The sequence below is a fragment of the Leptodactylus fuscus genome, unplaced genomic scaffold, assembly GCF_031893055.1.
Source record: "Leptodactylus fuscus isolate aLepFus1 unplaced genomic scaffold, aLepFus1.hap2 HAP2_SCAFFOLD_180, whole genome shotgun sequence".
Classification (NCBI taxonomy): domain Eukaryota; kingdom Metazoa; phylum Chordata; class Amphibia; order Anura; family Leptodactylidae; genus Leptodactylus; species Leptodactylus fuscus.
Window position 1 is genome coordinate 158,366 of NW_027440203.1, and position 21,852 is coordinate 180,217.

The following is a 21,852-nucleotide window of genomic DNA, read 5'->3' on the forward strand; positions in this document are numbered from 1 at the left end:
GAGAACACAGTGTATAGTATTATTTATATTGAATACACAGTGTATAGTATTATTTATATTGAATACACAGTGTATAGTATTATTTATATAGATAACACAGTGTATAGAATGATTTATATAGAATACACAGTGTATAGTATTATTTATATTGAATACACAGTTTATAGTATTATTTATATAGAGAACACAGTGTATAATATTATTAATATAGAATACACAGTGTATAGTATTATTTATATTTAGAACACAGTGTATAGTATTATTTATATAGATTACACAGTGTATAGTATTAATTATATAGAATACACAGTGTATAGTAATATTTATATAGAATACACAGTGTATAGTATTATTTATATAAAATACACAGTGTATATACAATTATTTATGTAGAATACACAGTGTGTAGTATTATTTAAATAGAGAACACAGTGTATAGTATTATTTTTATTGAATTCACAGTGTATAGTATTATTTATATAGAATACACAGTGTATAGTATTATTTATATTGAATACACAGTGTATAGTATTATTTATATTTAGAACACAGTGTATAGTATTATTTATATAGATTACACAGTGTATAGTATTAATTATATAGAATACAAAGTGTTTAGTAATATTTATAGAGAATACACAGTGTATAGTATTATTTATATAGAATACACAGTGTATAGTATTATTTATATAAATACACAGTGTATAGTATTATGTATATTGAATACACAGTGTATAGTATTATTTATATAGAATACACAGTGTATAGTATTATTTATATAAATACACAGTGTATAGTATTATGTATATTGAATACACAGTGTATAGTATTATTTATATAGAGAACACAGTGTATAGTATTATTTATATACAATACGCAGTGGATAGTACTATTTTTATAGAATACACAGTGTATAGTATTATTTATATTTAGAACACAGTGTATAGTATTATTTATATAGATTACACAGTGTATAGTATTAATTATATAGAATACACAGTGTATAGTAATATTTATATAAAATACACAGTGTATAGTATTATTTATATAAAATACACAGTGTATATACAATTATTTATGTAGAATACACAGTGTATAGTATTATTTAAATAGAGAACACAGTGTATAGTATTATTTTTATTGAATTCACAGTGTATAGTATTTTTTATATAGAAAACACTGTGTATAGTATTATTTATATTGAATACACAGTGTATAGTATTATTTATATAGAATACACAGTGTATAATATTATTAATATAGAATAGACAGTGTATAGTATTAATTATATTGAATACACAGTGTATAGTATTATTTATATTTAGAACACAGTGTATAGTATTATTTATATAGAATACACAGTGTATAGTATTATTTATATAGAATACACAGTGTATAGTATTATTTATATAGAATTCACAGTGTATAGTATTATTTATATAGAGAACACAGTGTATAGTATTATTTATATAAAATACACAGTGTATATACAATTATTTATGTAGAATACACAGTGTATAGTATTATTTAAATAGAGAACACAGTGTATAGTATTATTTATATAGAGGACACATTGTATAGTAATATATATATAGAATACAAAGTGTATAGTATTATTTATAAAGAATACACAGTGTATAGTATTATTTATATAGAATACACAGTGTATAGTATTATTTATATAGAATAGACAGTGTATAGTATTATTTATATAGAATACACAGTGTATAGTATTATTTATATAGAGAACACAGTGTATAGTATTATTTATATAAAATACACAGTATATAGTATTATTTATGTAGAATACACAGTGTATAGTATTATTTAAATAGAGAACACAGTGTATAGTATTATTTATATAGAGGACACATTGTATAGTAATATATATATATATATATATATATATATATATATATATATATATATATAGAATACACAGTGTATAGTATTATTTATAAAGAATACACAGTGTATAGTATTATTTATATAGAATACACAGTGTATAGTATTATTTATATAGAGAACACAGTGTATAGTATTATTTATATAGAATACACAGTGTATAGTATTATTTATATAGAGAACACAGTGTATAGTATTATTTATACAGAATACACAGTGTATAGTATTATTTATATAGAATACACAGTGCATTCTACATAAATAATTGTATATACACAGTGTATAGTATTATTTATATTGAATACACAGTGTATAGTATTATTTATATAGAATACACAGTGTATAGTATTATTTATGTAGAATACACAGTGTATAGTATTATTTATATAGAGAACACAGTGTATAGAATTATTTATATAGAATTCTAAGTGTATAGTATTATTTATATAGAATACACAGTGTATAGTATTATTTATATTGAATACACAGTGCATAGTATTATTTATATTGAATACACAGTGCATAGTATTATTTATATAGAGAAAATAGTGTATAGTATTATTTATATAGAATACACAGTGTATAGTATTATTTATATAGAATACACAGTGTATAGTATTATTTATATAGAGACCACAGTGTATAGAATCATTTATATAGAATACACAGTGTATAGCATTATTTATATAGAATACACAGTGTATATAAAATTATTTATGTAGAATACACAGTGTATAGTATTATTTATATAGAATACACAGTGTATAATATTATTAATATAGAATAGACAGTGTATAGTATTAATTATATTGAATACACAGTGTATAGTATTATTTATATTTAGAACACAGTGTATAGTATTATTTATATAGAATACACAGTGTATAGTATTATTTATATAGAATACACAGTGTATAGTATTATTTATATAGAATTCACAGTGTATAGTATTATTTATATAGAGAACACAGTGTATAGTATTATTTATATAAAATACACAGTGTATATACAATTATTTATGTAGAATACACAGTGTATAGTATTATTTAAATAGAGAACACAGTGTATAGTATTATTTATATAGAGGACACATTGTATAGTAATATATATATAGAATACAAAGTGTATAGTATTATTTATAAAGAATACACAGTGTATAGTATTATTTATATAGAATACACAGTGTATAGTATTATTTATATAGAATAGACAGTGTATAGTATTATTTATATAGAATACACAGTGTATAGTATTATTTATATAGAGAACACAGTGTATAGTATTATTTATATAAAATACACAGTATATAGTATTATTTATGTAGAATACACAGTGTATAGTATTATTTAAATAGAGAACACAGTGTATAGTATTATTTATATAGAGGACACATTGTATAGTAATATATATATAGAATACAAAGTGTATAGTATTATTTATAAAGAATACACAGTGTATAGTATTATTTATATAGAATACACAGTGTATAGTATTATTTATATAGAATACACAGTGTATAGTATTATTTATATAGAATACACAGTGTATAGTATTATTTATATAGAGAACACAGTGTATAGTATTATTTATATAGAATACACAGTGTATAGTATTATTTATATAGAATACACAGTGCATTCTACATAAATAATTGTATATACACAGTGTATAGTATTATTTATATTGAATACACAGTGTATAGTATTATTTATATAGAATACACAGTGTATAGTATTATTTATGTAGAATACACAGTGTATAGTATTATTTATATAGAGAACACAGTGTATAGAATTATTTATATAGAATTCTAAGTGTATAGTATTATTTATATAGAATACACAGTGTATAGTATTATTTATATTGAATACACAGTGCATAGTATTATTTATATTGAATACACAGTGCATAGTATTATTTATATAGAGAAAATAGTGTATAGTATTATTTATATAGAATACACAGTGTATAGTATTATTTATATAGAATACACAGTGTATAGTATTATTTATATAGAGACCACAGTGTATAGAATCATTTATATAGAATACACAGTGTATAGCATTATTTATATAGAATACACAGTGTATATAAAATTATTTATGTAGAATACACAGTGTATAGTATTATTTATATAGAGAACACAGTGTGTTGAATTATTAATAAAGAATACACAGTGTATAGTATTATTTATATAGAATACACAGTGTATAGTATTATTTATATAGAATTCACAGTGTATAGTATTATTTATATAGAGGACACATTGTATAGTAATATATATATATATATATATATATATATATATATATATATATATATATATATAATACACAGTATATAGTATTATTTATAAAGAATACACAGTGTATAGTATTATTTATATAGAATACACAGTGTATAGTATTATTTATATAGAGAACACAGTGTATAGTATTATTTATACAGAATACACAGTGTATAGTATTATTTATATAGAATACACAGTGCATTCTACATAAATAATTGTATATACACAGTGTATAGTATTATTTATATTGAATACACAGTGTATAGTATTATTTATATAGAATACACAGTGTATAGTATTATTTATATAGAATACACAGTGTATAGTATTATTTATATAGAGAACACAGTGTATAGAATTATTTATATAGAATTCTAAGTGTATAGTATTATTTATATAGAATACACAGTGTATAGTATTATTTATTTTGAATACACAGTGCATAGTATTATTTATATTGAATACACAGTGCATAGTATTATTTATATTGAATACACAGTGCATAGTATTATTTATATAGAGAAAATAGTGTATAGTATTATTTATATAGAATACACAGTGTATAGTAATATTTATATAGAATACAGTGTATAGTATTATTTATATAGAGACCACAGTGTATAGAATTATTTATATAGAATACACAGTGTATAGCATTATTTATATAGAATACACAGTGTATATAAAATTATTTATGTAGAATACACAGTGTATAGTATTATTTATTAGAGAACACAGTGTATAGTATTATTTTTATTGAATACACAGTGTATAGTATTATTTATATAGAATACACAGTGTATAGTATTATTTATATAGAATTCACAGTGTATAGTATTATTTATATAGAGAACACAGTGTATTGAATTATTAATAAAGAATACACAGTGTATAGTATTATTTATATAGAATACACAGTGTATAGTATTATTTATATTTAGAACACAGTGTATAGTATTATTTATATAGAATACACAGTGTATAGTATTATTTATATAGAGACCACAGTGTATAGACTTATTTATTTAGAATACACAGTGTATAGCATTATTTATATAGAATACACAGTGTATATAAAATTATTTATGTAGAATACACAGTGTATAGTATTATTTAAATAGAGAACACAGTGTATAGTATTATTTTTATTGAATACACAGTGTATAGTATAATTTATATAGAATACACAGTGTATTGTACATAAATAATTGTATATACACAGTGTATAGTATTATTTATATTGAATACACAGTATATAATATTATTTATATAGAATACACAGTGTATAGTATTATTTATATATAATACACAGTGTATAGTATTATTTATATAGAATTCACAGTGTATAGTATTATTTATATAGAATACACAGTGTATAGTATTATTTATATAGATTACACAGTGTATAGTATTATTTATATAGAATACACAGTGTATAGTATTATTTATATAGCATACACAGTGTATAGTATTATTTATATAGAATACACAGTGTATAGTATTATTTATATAGAATACACAGTGTATAGTATTATTTATATAGAATATACAGTGTATAGTATTATTTATATAGAGAACACAGTGTATAGAATTATTTATATAGAATACACAGTGTATAGTATTATTTATATAGAGAACACAGTGTGTAGAATTATTTATACAGAATACACAGTGTATAGTATTATTTATATAGAATACACAGTGCATTCTACATAAATAATTGTATATACACAGTGTATAGTATTATTTATATTGAATACACAGTGTATAGTATTATTTATATAGAATACACAGTGTATAGTATTATTTATGTAGAATACACAGTGTATAGTATTATTTATATAGAGAACACAGTGTATAGAATTATTTATATAGAATTCTAAGTGTATAGTATTATTTATATAGAATACACAGTGTATAGTATTATTTATATTGAATACACAGTGCATAGTATTATTTATATTGAATACACAGTGCATAGTATTATTTATATAGAGAAAATAGTGTATAGTATTATTTATATAGAATACACAGTGTATAGTATTATTTATATAGAATACACAGTGTATAGTATTATTTATATAGAGACCACAGTGTATAGAATCATTTATATAGAATACACAGTGTATAGCATTATTTATATAGAATACACAGTGTATATAAAATTATTTATGTAGAATACACAGTGTATAGTATTATTTATATAGAGAACACAGTGTGTTGAATTATTAATAAAGAATACACAGTGTATAGTATTATTTATATAGAATACACAGTGTATAGTATTATTTATATAGAATTCACAGTGTATAGTATTATTTATATAGAGGACACATTGTATAGTAATATATATATATATATATATATATATATATATATAATACACAGTATATAGTATTATTTATAAAGAATACACAGTGTATAGTATTATTTATATAGAATACACAGTGTATAGTATTATTTATATAGAGAACACAGTGTATAGTATTATTTATATAGAATGCACAGTGTATAGTATTATTTATACAGAATACACAGTGTATAGTATTATTTATATAGAATACACAGTGCATTCTACATAAATAATTGTATATACACAGTGTATAGTATTATTTATATTGAATACACAGTGTATAGTATTATTTATATAGAATACACAGTGTATAGTATTATTTATATAGAATACACAGTGTATAGTATTATTTATATAGAGAACACAGTGTATAGAATTATCTATATAGAATTCTAAGTGTATAGTATTATTTATATAGAATACACAGTGTATAGTATTATTTATTTTGAATACACAGTGCATAGTATTATTTATATTGAATACACAGTGCATAGTATTATTTATATTGAATACACAGTGCATAGTATTATTTATATAGAGAAAATAGTGTATAGTATTATTTATATAGAATACACAGTGTATAGTAATATTTATATAGAATACAGTGTATAGTATTATTTATATAGAGACCACAGTGTATAGAATTATTTATATAGAATACACAGTGTATAGTATTATTTATATAGAATTCACAGTGTATAGTATTATTTATATAGAGAACACAGTGTATTGAATTATTAATAAAGAATACACAGTGTATAGTATTATTTATATAGAATACACAGTGTATAGTATTATTTATATTTAGAACACAGTGTATAGTATTATTTATATAGAATACACAGTGTATAGTATTATTTATATAGAGACCACAGTGTATAGACTTATTTATTTAGAATACACAGTGTATAGCATTATTTATATAGAATACACAGTGTATATAAAATTATTTATGTAGAATACACAGTGTATAGTATTATTTAAATAGAGAACACAGTGTATAGTATTATTTTTATTGAATACACAGTGTATAGTATAATTTATATAGAATACACAGTGTATTGTACATAAATAATTGTATATACACAGTGTATAGTATTATTTATATTGAATACACAGTATATAATATTATTTATATAGAATACACAGTGTATAGTATTATTTATATATAATACACAGTGTATAGTATTATTTATATAGAATTCACAGTGTATAGTATTATTTATATAGAATACACAGTGTATAGTATTATTTATATAGATTACACAGTGTATAGTATTATTTATATAGAATACACAGTGTATAGTATTATTTATATAGAATACACAGTGTATAGTATTATTTATATAGAATACACAGTGTATAGTATTATTTATATAGAATACACAGTGTATAGTATTATTTATATAGAATATACAGTGTATAGTATTATTTATATAGAGAACACAGTGTATAGAATTATTTATATAGAATACACAGTGTATAGTATTATTTATATAGAGAACACAGTGTGTAGAATTATTTATATAGAATACGCAGTGTATAGTATTATTTATATTTAGAACACAGTGTATAGTATTATTTATATAGAATACACAGTGTATAGTATTATTTATATAGAATACACAGTGTATAGTATTATTTATATTTAGAACACAGTGTGTAGAATTATTTATATAGAATACGCAGTGTATAGTATTATTTATATTTAGAACACAGTGTATAGTATTATTTATATAGAATACACAGTGTATAGTGTTATTTATATAGAATACACAGTGTATAGTATTATTTATATTTAGAACACAGTGTATAGTATTATTTATATTTAGAACACAGTGTATAGTATCATTTATATTTAGAACACAGTGTATAGTATTATTTATATAGATTACACAGTGTATAGTATTATTTATATACAGAACAAAGTGTATAGTATTAGTTATATTGAATACACAGTGTATAGTATTATTTATATAGATAACACAGTGTATAGAATTATTTATATAGAATACACAGTGTATAGTATTATTTATATTAAATACAAAGTGTATAGTATTATTTATATAGAATACACAGTGTATAGTATTATTTATATAGAATACACAGTGTATAATATTATTTCTATAGAATAGACAGTGTATAGTATTTTTTATATCATACACATTGTATAGTATAAATTATATAGAGAACACAGTGTATAATATTATTTATATAGAATACACAGTGTATAGTATTATTTATATAGAATAAACAGTGTATAGTATTATTTATATAGAGAACACAGTGTATAGAATTATTTATATAGAATACACAGTGTATAGTATTATTTATATAGAGAACAAAGTGTATAGTATTATTTATATTTTATACACAGTGTATAGTATTATTTATATAGAATAGACAGTGTATAGTATTATTTATATAGAATACACAGTGTATAGTATTATTTATATAGAGAACACAGTTTATAGTATTATTTATATTGAATACACAGTGTATAGTATTATTAATATTTAGAACACAGTGTATAGTATTATTTATATAGAATACACAGTGTATAGTATTATTTATATAGAATACACAGTGTATAATATTATTTATATAGAATACACAGTGTATAGTATTATTTATATAGAGAACGCAGTGTATAGTAATATTTATATTGAATACACAGTGTATAGTATTATTTATATTTAGAACACAGTGTATAGTATTATTTATATAGAATGCAGTGTTTAGTATTATTTATATAGAATACATAGTGTATAGTATTATTTATATAGAATACAGTGTTTAGTATTATTTATATAGAATACACAGTGTATAGAATTATTTATATAGAATACACAGTGTATAGTATTATTTATATAGATAACACAGTGTATAGAATGATTTATATAGAATACAAAGTGTATAGTATTATTTTTATTGAATACACAGTTTATAGTATTATTTATATAGAGAACACAGTGTATAATATTATTAATATATAATACACAGTGTATAGTATTATTTATATTTAGAACACAGTGTATAGTATTATTTATATAGAATACACAGTGTATAGTATTATTTATATTTAGAACACAGTGTATAGTATTATCTATATAGAGAACACCGTTTATAGTATTATTTATATAGAATACACAGTGTATAGTATTATTTATAAAGAGAACACAGTGTATAGTATTATTTATATATAGACCACAGTGTATAGAATTATTTATATTTAGAACACAGTGTATAGTATTATTTATATAGATTACACAGTGTATAGTATTAATTATATAGAATTATTTTTATTGAATACACAGTGTATAGTATTATTTATATAGAATACACAGTGTATAGTATTATTTATATAGAATTGACAGTGTATAGTATTATTTATATTGAATACACAGTGTATAGTATTATTTATATTGAATACACAGTGTATAGTATTATTTATATAGATAACACAGTGTATAGAATGATTTATATAGAATACACAGTGTATAGTATTATTTATATTGAATACACAGTTTATAGTATTATTTATATAGAGAACACAGTGTATAATATTATTAATATAGAATACACAGTGTATAGTATTATTTATATTTAGAACACAGTGTATAGTATTATTTATATAGATTACACAGTGTATAGTATTAATTATATAGAATACACAGTGCATAGTAATATTTATATAGAATACACAGTGTATAGTATTATTTAAATAGAGAACACAGTGTATAGTATTATTTATATTGAATACACAGTGTATAGTATTATTTATATTTAGAACACAGTGTATAGTATTATTTATATAGATTACACAGTGTATAGTATTAATTATATAGAATACACAGTGTTTAGTAATATTTATAGAGAATACACAGTGTATAGTATTATTTATATAGAATACACAGTGTATAGTATTATTTATATAAATACACAGTGTATAGTATTATGTATATTGAATACACAGTGTATAGTATTATTTATATAGAGAACACAGTGTATAGTATTATTTATATACAATACGCAGTGGATAGTACTATTTTTATAGAATACACAGTGTATAGTATTATTTATATTTAGAACACAGTGTATAGTATTATTTATATAGATTACACAGTGTATAGTATTAATTATATAGAATACACAGTGTATAGTAATATTTATATAAAATACACAGTGTATAGTATTATTTATATAAAATACACAGTGTATATACAATTATTTATGTAGAATACACAGTGTATAGTATTATTTAAATAGAGAACACAGTGTATAGTATGATTTTTATTGAATTCACAGTGTATAGTATTTTTTATATAGAAAACACTGTGTATAGTATTATTTATATTGAATACACAGTGTATAGTATTATTTATATAGAATACACAGTGTATAGTATTATTTATATAGAATTCACAGTGTATAGTATTATTTATATAGAGAACACAGTGTATAGTATTATTTATATAAAATACACAGTGTATATACAATTATTTATGTAGAATACACAGTGTATAGTATTATTTAAATAGAGAACACAGTGTATAGTATTATTTATATAGAGGACACATTGTATAGTAATATGTATATAGAATACAAAGTGTATAGTATTATTTATAAAGAATACACAGTGTATAGTATTATTTATATAGAATAGACAGTGTATAGTATTATTTATATAGAATACACAGTGTATAGTATTATTTATATAGAATAGACAGTGTATAGTATTATTTATATAGAATACACAGTGTATAGTATTATTTATATAGAGAACACAGTGTATAGTATTATTTATATAAAATACACAGTATATAGTATTATTTATGTAGAATACACAGTGTATAGTATTATTTAAATAGAGAACACAGTGTATAGTATTATTTATATAGAGGACACATTGTATAGTAATATATATATATATATATATATATATATATATAGAATACACAGTGTATAGTATTATTTATATACAGAACAAAGTGTATAGTATTAGTTATATTGAATACACAGTGTATAGTATTATTTATATAGATAACACAGTGTATAGAATTATTTATATAGAATACACAGTGTATAGTATTATTTATATTAAATACAAAGTGTATAGTATTATTTATATAGAATACACAGTGTATAGTATTATTTATATAGAATACACAGTGTATAATATTATTTCTATAGAATAGACAGTGTATAGTATTTTTTATATCATACACAGTGTATAGTATAAATTATATAGAGAACACAGTGTATAATATTATTTATATAGAATACACAGTGTATAGTAGTATTTATATAGAATAAACAGTGTATAGTATTATTTATATAGAGAACACAGTGTATAGAATTATTTATATAGAATACACAGTGTATAGTATTATTTATATAGAGAACAAAGTGTATAGTATTATTTATATTGTATACACAGTGTATAGTATTATTTATATAGAATAGACAGTGTATAGTATTATTTATATAGAATACACAGTGTATAGTATTATTTATATAGAGAACACAGTTTATAGTATTATTTATATTGAATACACAGTGTATAGTATTATTAATATTTAGAACACAGTGTATAGTATTATTTATATAGAATACACAGTGTATAGTATTATTTATATAGAATACACAGTGTATAATATTATTTATATAGAATACACAGTGTATAGTATTATTTATATAGAGAACGCAGTGTATAGTATTATTTATATTGAATACACAGTGTATAGTATTATTTATATTTAGAACACAGTGTATAGTATTATTTATATAGAATGCAGTGTTTAGTATTATTTATATAGAATACATAGTGTATAGTATTATTTATATAGAATACAGTGTTTAGTATTATTTATATAGAATACACAGTGTATAGAATTATTTATATAGAATACACAGTGTATAGTATTATTTATATAGATAACACAGTGTATAGAATGATTTATATAGAATACAAAGTGTATAGTATTATTTTTATTGAATACACAGTTTATAGTATTATTTATATAGAGAGCACAGTGTATAATATTATTAATATATAATACACAGTGTATAGTATTATTTATATTTAGAACACAGTGTATAGTATTATTTATATAGAATACACAGTGTATAGTATTATTTATAAAGAGAACACAGTGTATAGTATTATCTATATAGAGAACACCGTTTATAGTATTATTTATATAGAATACACAGTGTATAGTATTATTTATAAAGAGAACACAGTGTATAGTATTATTTATATATAGACCACAGTGTATAGAATTATTTATATTTAGAACACAGTGTATAGTATTATTTATATAGATTACACAGTGTATAGTATTAATTATATAGAATTATTTTTATTGAATACACAGTGTATAGTATTATTTATATAGAATACACAGTGTATAGTATTATTTATATAGAATTGACAGTGTATAGTATTATTTATATAGAGAACACAGTGTATAGTATTATTTATATTGAATACACAGTGTATAGTATTATTTATATTGAATACACAGTGTATAGTATTATTTATATAGATAACACAGTGTATAGAATGATTTATATAGAATACACAGTGTATAGTATTATTTATATTGAATACACAGTTTATAGTATTATTTTTATAGAGAACACAGTGTATAATATTATTAATATAGAATACACAGTGTATAGTATTATTTATATTTAGAACACAGTGTATAGTATTATTTATATAGATTACAAAGTGTATAGTATTAATTATATAGAATACACAGTGCATAGTAAAATTTATATAGAATACACAGTGTATAGTATTATTTAAATAGAGAACACAGTGTATAGTATTATTTATATTGAATACACAGTGTATAGTATTATTTATATTTAGAACACAGTGTATAGTATTATTTATATAGATTACACAGTGTATAGTATTAATTATATAGAATACACAGTGTTTAGTAATATTTATAGAGAATACACAGTGTATAGTATTATTTATATAGAATACACAGTGTATAGTATTATTTATATAAATACACAGTGTATAGTATTATGTATATTGAATACACAGTGTGTAGTATTATTTATATAGAGAACACAGTGTATAGTATTATTTATATACAATACGCAGTGGATAGTACTATTTTTATAGAATACACAGTGTATAGTATTATTTATATTTAGAACACAGTGTATAGTATTATTTATATGGATTACACAGTGTATAGTATTAATTATATAGAATACACAGTGTATAGTAATATTTATATAAAATACACAGTGTATAGTATTATTTATATAAAATACACAGTGTATATACAATTATTTATGTAGAATACACAGTGTATAGTATTATTTAAATAGAGAACACAGTGTATAGTATGATTTTTATTGAATTCACAGTGTATAGTATTTTTTATATAGAAAACACTGTGTATAGTATTATTTATATTGAATACACAGTGTATAGTATTATTTATATAGAATACACAGTGTATAATATTATTAATATAGAATAGACAGTGTATAGTATTAATTATATTGAATACACAGTGTATAGTATTATTTATATTTAGAACACAGTGTATAGTATTATTTATATAGAATACACAGTGTATAGTATTATTTATATAGAATACACAGTGTATAGTATTATTTATATAGAATTCACAGTGTATAGTATTATTTATATAGAGAACACAGTGTATAGTATTATTTATATAAAATACACAGTGTATATACAATTATTTATGTAGAATACACAGTGTATAGTATTATTTAAATAGAGAACACAGTGTATAGTATTATTTATATAGAGGACACATTGTATAGTAATATGTATATAGAATACAAAGTGTATAGTATTATTTATAAAGAATACACAGTGTATAGTATTATTTATATAGAATAGACAGTGTATAGTATTATTTATATAGAATACACAGTGTATAGTATTATTTATATAGAATAGACAGTGTATAGTATTATTTATATAGAATACACAGTGTATAGTATTATTTATATAGAGAACACAGTGTATAGTATTATTTATATAAAATACACAGTATATAGTATTATTTATGTAGAATACACAGTGTATAGTATTATTTAAATAGAGAACACAGTGTATAGTATTATTTATATAGAGGACACATTGTATAGTAATATATATATATATATATATATATATATATATATATATATATATATATAGAATACACAGTGTATAGTATTATTTATAAAGAATACACAGTGTATAGTATTATTTATATAGAATACACAGTGTATAGTATTATTTATATAGAGAACACAGTGTATAGTATTATTTATATAGAATACACAGTGTATAGTATTATTTATATAGAGAACACAGTGTATAGTATTATTTATACAGAATACACAGTGTATAGTATTATTTATATAGAATACACAGTGCATTCTACATAAATAATTGTATATACACAGTGTATAGTATTATTTATATTGAATACACAGTGTATAGTATTATTTATATAGAATACACAGTGTATAGTATTATTTATGTAGAATACACAGTGTATAGTATTATTTATATAGAGAACACAGTGTATAGAATTATTTATATAGAATTCTAAGTGTGTAGTATTATTTATATAGAATACACAGTGTATAGTATTATTTATATTGAATACACAGTGCATAGTATTATTTATATTGAATACACAGTGCATAGTATTATTTATATAGAGAAAATAGTGTATAGTATTATTTATATAGAATACACAGTGTATAGTATTTATATAGAATACACAGTGTATAGTATTATTTATATAGAGACCACAGTGTATAGAATTATTTATATAGAATACACAGTGTATAGCATTATTTATATAGAATACACAGTGTATATAAAATTATTTATGTAGAATACACAGTGTATAGTATTATTTTTATTGAATACACAGTGTATAGTATTATTTATATAGAATACACAGTGTATAGTATTATTTATATAGAATTCACAGTGTATAGTATTATTTATATAGAGAACACAGTGTATTGAATTATTAATAAAGAATACACAGTGTATAGTATTATTTATATAGAATACACAGTGTATAGTATTATTTATATAGAATTCACAGTGTATAGTATTATTTATATGGAGGACACATTGTATAGTAATATATATATATATATATATATATATATATATATATATATATATATATATATATATATATATATATATATAATACACAGTGTATAGTATTATTTATAAAGAATACACAGTGTATAGTATTATTTATATAGAATACACAGTGTATAGTATTATTTATATAGAGAACACAGTGTATAGTATTATTTATATAGAATACAAAGTGTATAGTATTATTTTTATTGAATACACAGTTTATAGTATTATTTATATAGAGAACACAGTGTATAATATTATTAATATATAATACACAGTGTATAGTATTATTTATATTTAGAACACAGTGTATAGTATTATTTATATAGAATACACAGTGTATAGTATTATTTATATTTAGAACACAGTGTATAGTATTATCTATATAGAGAACACCGTTTATAGTATTATTTATATAGAATACACAGTGTATAGTATTATTTATAAAGAGAACACAGTGTATAGTATTATTTATATATAGACCACAGTGTATAGAATTATTTATATTTAGAACACAGTGTATAGTATTATTTATATAGATTACACAGTGTATAGTATTAATTATATAGAATTATTTTTATTGAATACACAGTGTATAGTATTATTTATATAGAATACACAGTGTATAGTATTATTTATATAGAATTGACAGTGTATAGTATTATTTATATAGAGAACACAGTGTATAGTATTATTTATATTAAATACACAGTGTATAGTATTATTTATATTGAATACACAGTGTATAGTATTATTTATATAGATAACACAGTGTATAGAATGATTTATATAGAATACACAGTGTATAGTATTATTTATATTGAATACACAGTTTATAGTATTATTTATATAGAGAACACAGTGTATAATATTATTAATATAGAATACACAGTGTATAGTATTATTTATATTTAGAACACAGTGTATAGTATTATTTATATAGATTACAAAGTGTATAGTATTAATTATATAGAATACACAGTGCATAGTAAAATTTATATAGAATACACAGTGTATAGTATTATTTAAATAGAGAACACAGTGTATAGTATTATTTATATTGAATACACAGTGTATAGTATTATTTATATTTAGAACACAGTGTATAGTATTATTTATATAGATTACACAGTGTATAGTATTAATTATATAGAATACACAGTGTTTAGTAATATTTATAGAGAATACACAGTGTATAGTATTATTTATATAGAATACACAGTGTATAGTATTATTTATATAAATACACAGTGTATAGTATTATGTATATTGAATACACAGTGTGTAGTATTATTTATATAGAGAACACAGTGTATAGTATTATTTATATACAATACGCAGTGGATAGTACTATTTTTATAGAATACACAGTGTATAGTATTATTTATATTTAGAACACAGTGTATAGTATTATTTATATGGATTACACAGTGTATAGTATTAATTATATAGAATACACAGTGTATAGTAATATTTATATAAAATACACAGTGTATAGTATTATTTATATAAAATACACAGTGTATATACAATTATTTATGTAGAATACACAGTGTATAGTATTATTTAAATAGAGAACACAGTGTATAGTATGATTTTTATTGAATTCACAGTGTATAGTATTTTTTATATAGAAAACACTGTGTATAGTATTATTTATATTGAATACACAGTGTATAGTATTATTTATATAGAATACACAGTGTATAATATTATTAATATAGAATAGACAGTGTATAGTATTAATTATATTGAATACACAGTGTATAGTATTATTTATATTTAGAACACAGTGTATAGTATTATTTATATAGAATACACAGTGTATAGTATTATTTATATAGAATACACAGTGTATAGTATTATTTATATAGAATTCACAGTGTATAGTATTATTTATATAGAGAACACAGTGTATAGTATTATTTATATAAAATACACAGTGTATATACAATTATTTATGTAGAATACACAGTGTATAGTATTATTTAAATAGAGAACACAGTGTATAGTATTATTTATATAGAGGACACATTGTATAGTAATATGTATATAGAATACAAAGTGTATAGTATTATTTATAAAGAATACACAGTGTATAGTATTATTTATATAGAATAGACAGTGTATAGTATTATTTATATAGAATACACAGTGTATAGTATTATTTATATAGAATAGACAGTGTATAGTATTATTTATATAGAATACACAGTGTATAGTATTATTTATATAGAGAACACAGTGTATAGTATTATTTATATAAAATACACAGTATATAGTATTATTTATGTAGAATACACAGTGTATAGTATTATTTAAATAGAGAACACAGTGTATAGTATTATTTATATAGAGGACACATTGTATAGTAATATATATATATATATATATATATATATATATATATATATATATATATATAGAATACACAGTGTATAGTATTATTTATAAAGAATACACAGTGTATAGTATTATTTATATAGAATACACAGTGTATAGTATTATTTATATAGAGAACACAGTGTATAGTATTATTTATATAGAATACACAGTGTATAGTATTATTTATATAGAGAACACAGTGTATAGTATTATTTATACAGAATACACAGTGTATAGTATTATTTATATAGAATACACAGTGCATTCTACATAAATAATTGTATATACACAGTGTATAGTATTATTTATATTGAATACACAGTGTATAGTATTATTTATATAGAATACACAGTGTATAGTATTATTTATGTAGAATACACAGTGTATAGTATTATTTATATAGAGAACACAGTGTATAGAATTATTTATATAGAATTCTAAGTGTGTAGTATTATTTATATAGAATACACAGTGTATAGTATTATTTATATTGAATACACAGTGCATAGTATTATTTATATTGAATACACAGTGCATAGTATTATTTATATAGAGAAAATAGTGTATAGTATTATTTATATAGAATACACAGTGTATAGTATTTATATAGAATACACAGTGTATAGTATTATTTATATAGAGACCACAGTGTATAGAATTATTTATATAGAATACACAGTGTATAGCATTATTTATATAGAATACACAGTGTATATAAAATTATTTATGTAGAATACACAGTGTATAGTATTATTTTTATTGAATACACAGTGTATAGTATTATTTATATAGAATACACAGTGTATAGTATTATTTATATAGAATTCACAGTGTATAGTATTATTTATATGGAGGACACATTGTATAGTAATATATATATATATATATATATATATATATATATATATATATAGAATACACAGTGTATAGTATTATTTATAAAGAATACACAGTGTATAGTATTATTTATATAGAATACACAGTGTATAGTATTATTTATATAGAGAACACAGTGTATAGTATTATTTATATAGAATACACAGTGTATAGTATTATTTATACAGAATACACAGTGTATAGTATTATTTATATAGAATACACAGTGCATTCTACATAAATAATTGTATATACACAGTGTATAGTATTATTTATACTGAATACACAGTGTATAGTATTATTTATATAGAATACACAGTGTATAGTATTATTTATATAGAATACACAGTGTATAGTATTATTTATATAGAGAACACAGTGTATAGAATTATTTATATAGAATTCTAAGTGTATAGTATTATTTATATAGAATACACAGTGTATAGTATTATTTATATTGAATACACAGTGCATAGTATTATTTATATAGAGAAAATAGTGTATAGTATTATTTATATAGAATACACAGTGTATAGTATTATTTATATAGAATACAGTGTATAGTATTATTTATATAGAGACCACAGTGTATAGAATTATTTATATAGAATACACAGTGTATAGCATTATTTATATAGAATACACAGTGTATATAAAATTATTTATGTAGAATACACAGTGTATAGTATTATTTAATTAGAGAACACAGTGTATAGTATTATTTTTATTGAATACACAGTGTATAGTATTATTTATATAGAATACACAGTGTATAGTATTATTTATATAGAATTCGCAGTGTATAGTATTATTTATATAGAGAACACAGTGTATTGAATTATTAATAAAGAATACACAGTGTATAGTATTATTTATATAGAATACACAGTGTATAGTATTATTTATATTTAGAACACAGTGTATAGTATTATTTATATAGAATACACAGTGTATAGTATTATTTATATAGAGACCACAGTGTATAGAATTATTTATTTAGAATACACAGTGTATAGCATTATTTATATAGAATACACAGTGTATATAAAATTATTTATGTAGAATACACAGTGTATAGTATTATTTAAATAGAGAACACAGTGTATAGTATTATTTTTATTGAATACACAGTGTATAGTATTATTTATATAGAATACACAGTGTATAGTATTATTTATATAGAATACACAGTGTATAGTATTATTAATATTGAATACACAGTGTATAGTATTATTTCTATAGAATAGACAGTGTATAGTATTTTTTTTATATCATACAAAGTGTATAGTATAAATTATAGAGAACACAGTGAATAATATTATTTATATAGCATACACAGTGTATAGTATTATTTATATAGAATACACAGTGTATAGTATCATTTATATAGAAAACACGGTGTATAGAATTATTTATAAAGAATACACAGTGTATAGTATTATTTATATAGAGAACACAGTGTGTAGAATTATTTATATAGAATACGCAGTGTATAGTATTATTTATATTTAGAACACAGTGTATAGTATTATTTATATAGAATACACAGTGTATAGTATTTATATAGAATACACAGTGTATAGTATTATTTATATTTAGAACACAGTGTATAGTATTATTTATATTTAGAGCACAATGTATAGTATCATTTATATTTAGAACACAGTATATAATATTATTTATATAGATTACACAGTGTATAGTATTATTTATATACAGAACAAAGTGTATAGTATTAGTTATATTGAATACACAGTGTATAGTATTATTTATATTGAATACAAAGTGTATAGTATTATTTATATAGAATACACAGTGTATAGTATTATTTATATAGAATACACGGTGTATAGTATTATTAATATTTAGAACACAGTGTATAGTATTATTTATATAGAATACACAGTGTATAGTATTATTTATATAGAATACACAGTGTATAGTATTATTTATATAGAATTCACAGTGTATAGTATTATTTATATAGAGAACGCAGTGTATAGTATTATTTATATTGAATACACAGTGTATAGTATTATTTATATTTAGAACACAGTGTATAGTATTATTTATATAGAATACAGTGTTTAGTATTATTTATATAGAATACATAGTGTAAAGTATTATTTATATAGAATACACAGTGTATAGAATTATTTATATAGAATACACAGTGTATAGTATTAATTATATAGATAACACAGTGTATAGAATGATTTATATAGAATACAAAGTGTATAGTATTATTTTTATTGAATACACAGTGTATAGTATTATTTATATAGAGAACACAGTGTATAATATCATTAATATATAATACACAGTGTATAGTATTATTTATATTTAGAACACAGTGTATAGTATTATTTATATAGAATACACAGTGTATAGTATTATTTATATTTAGAACACAGTGTATAGTATTATTTATATAGATTACACAGTGTATAGTATTAATTATATAGAATACACAGTGCATAGTAATATTTATATAGAATACACAGTGTATAGTATTATTTAAATAGAGAACACAGTGTATAGTATTATTTTTATTGAATTCACAGTGTATAGTATTATTTATATAGAATACACAGTGTATAGTATTATTTATATTGAATACACAGTGTATAGTATTATTTATATTTAGAACACAGTGTATAGTATTATTTATATAGATTACACAGTGTATAGTATTAATTATATAGAATACACAGTGTTTAGTAATATTTATAGAGAATACACAGTGTATAGTATTATTTATATAGAATACACAGTGTATAGTATTATTTATATAAATACACAGTGTATAGTATTATGTATATTGTATACACAGTGTATAGTATTATTTATATAGAGAACACAGTGTATAGT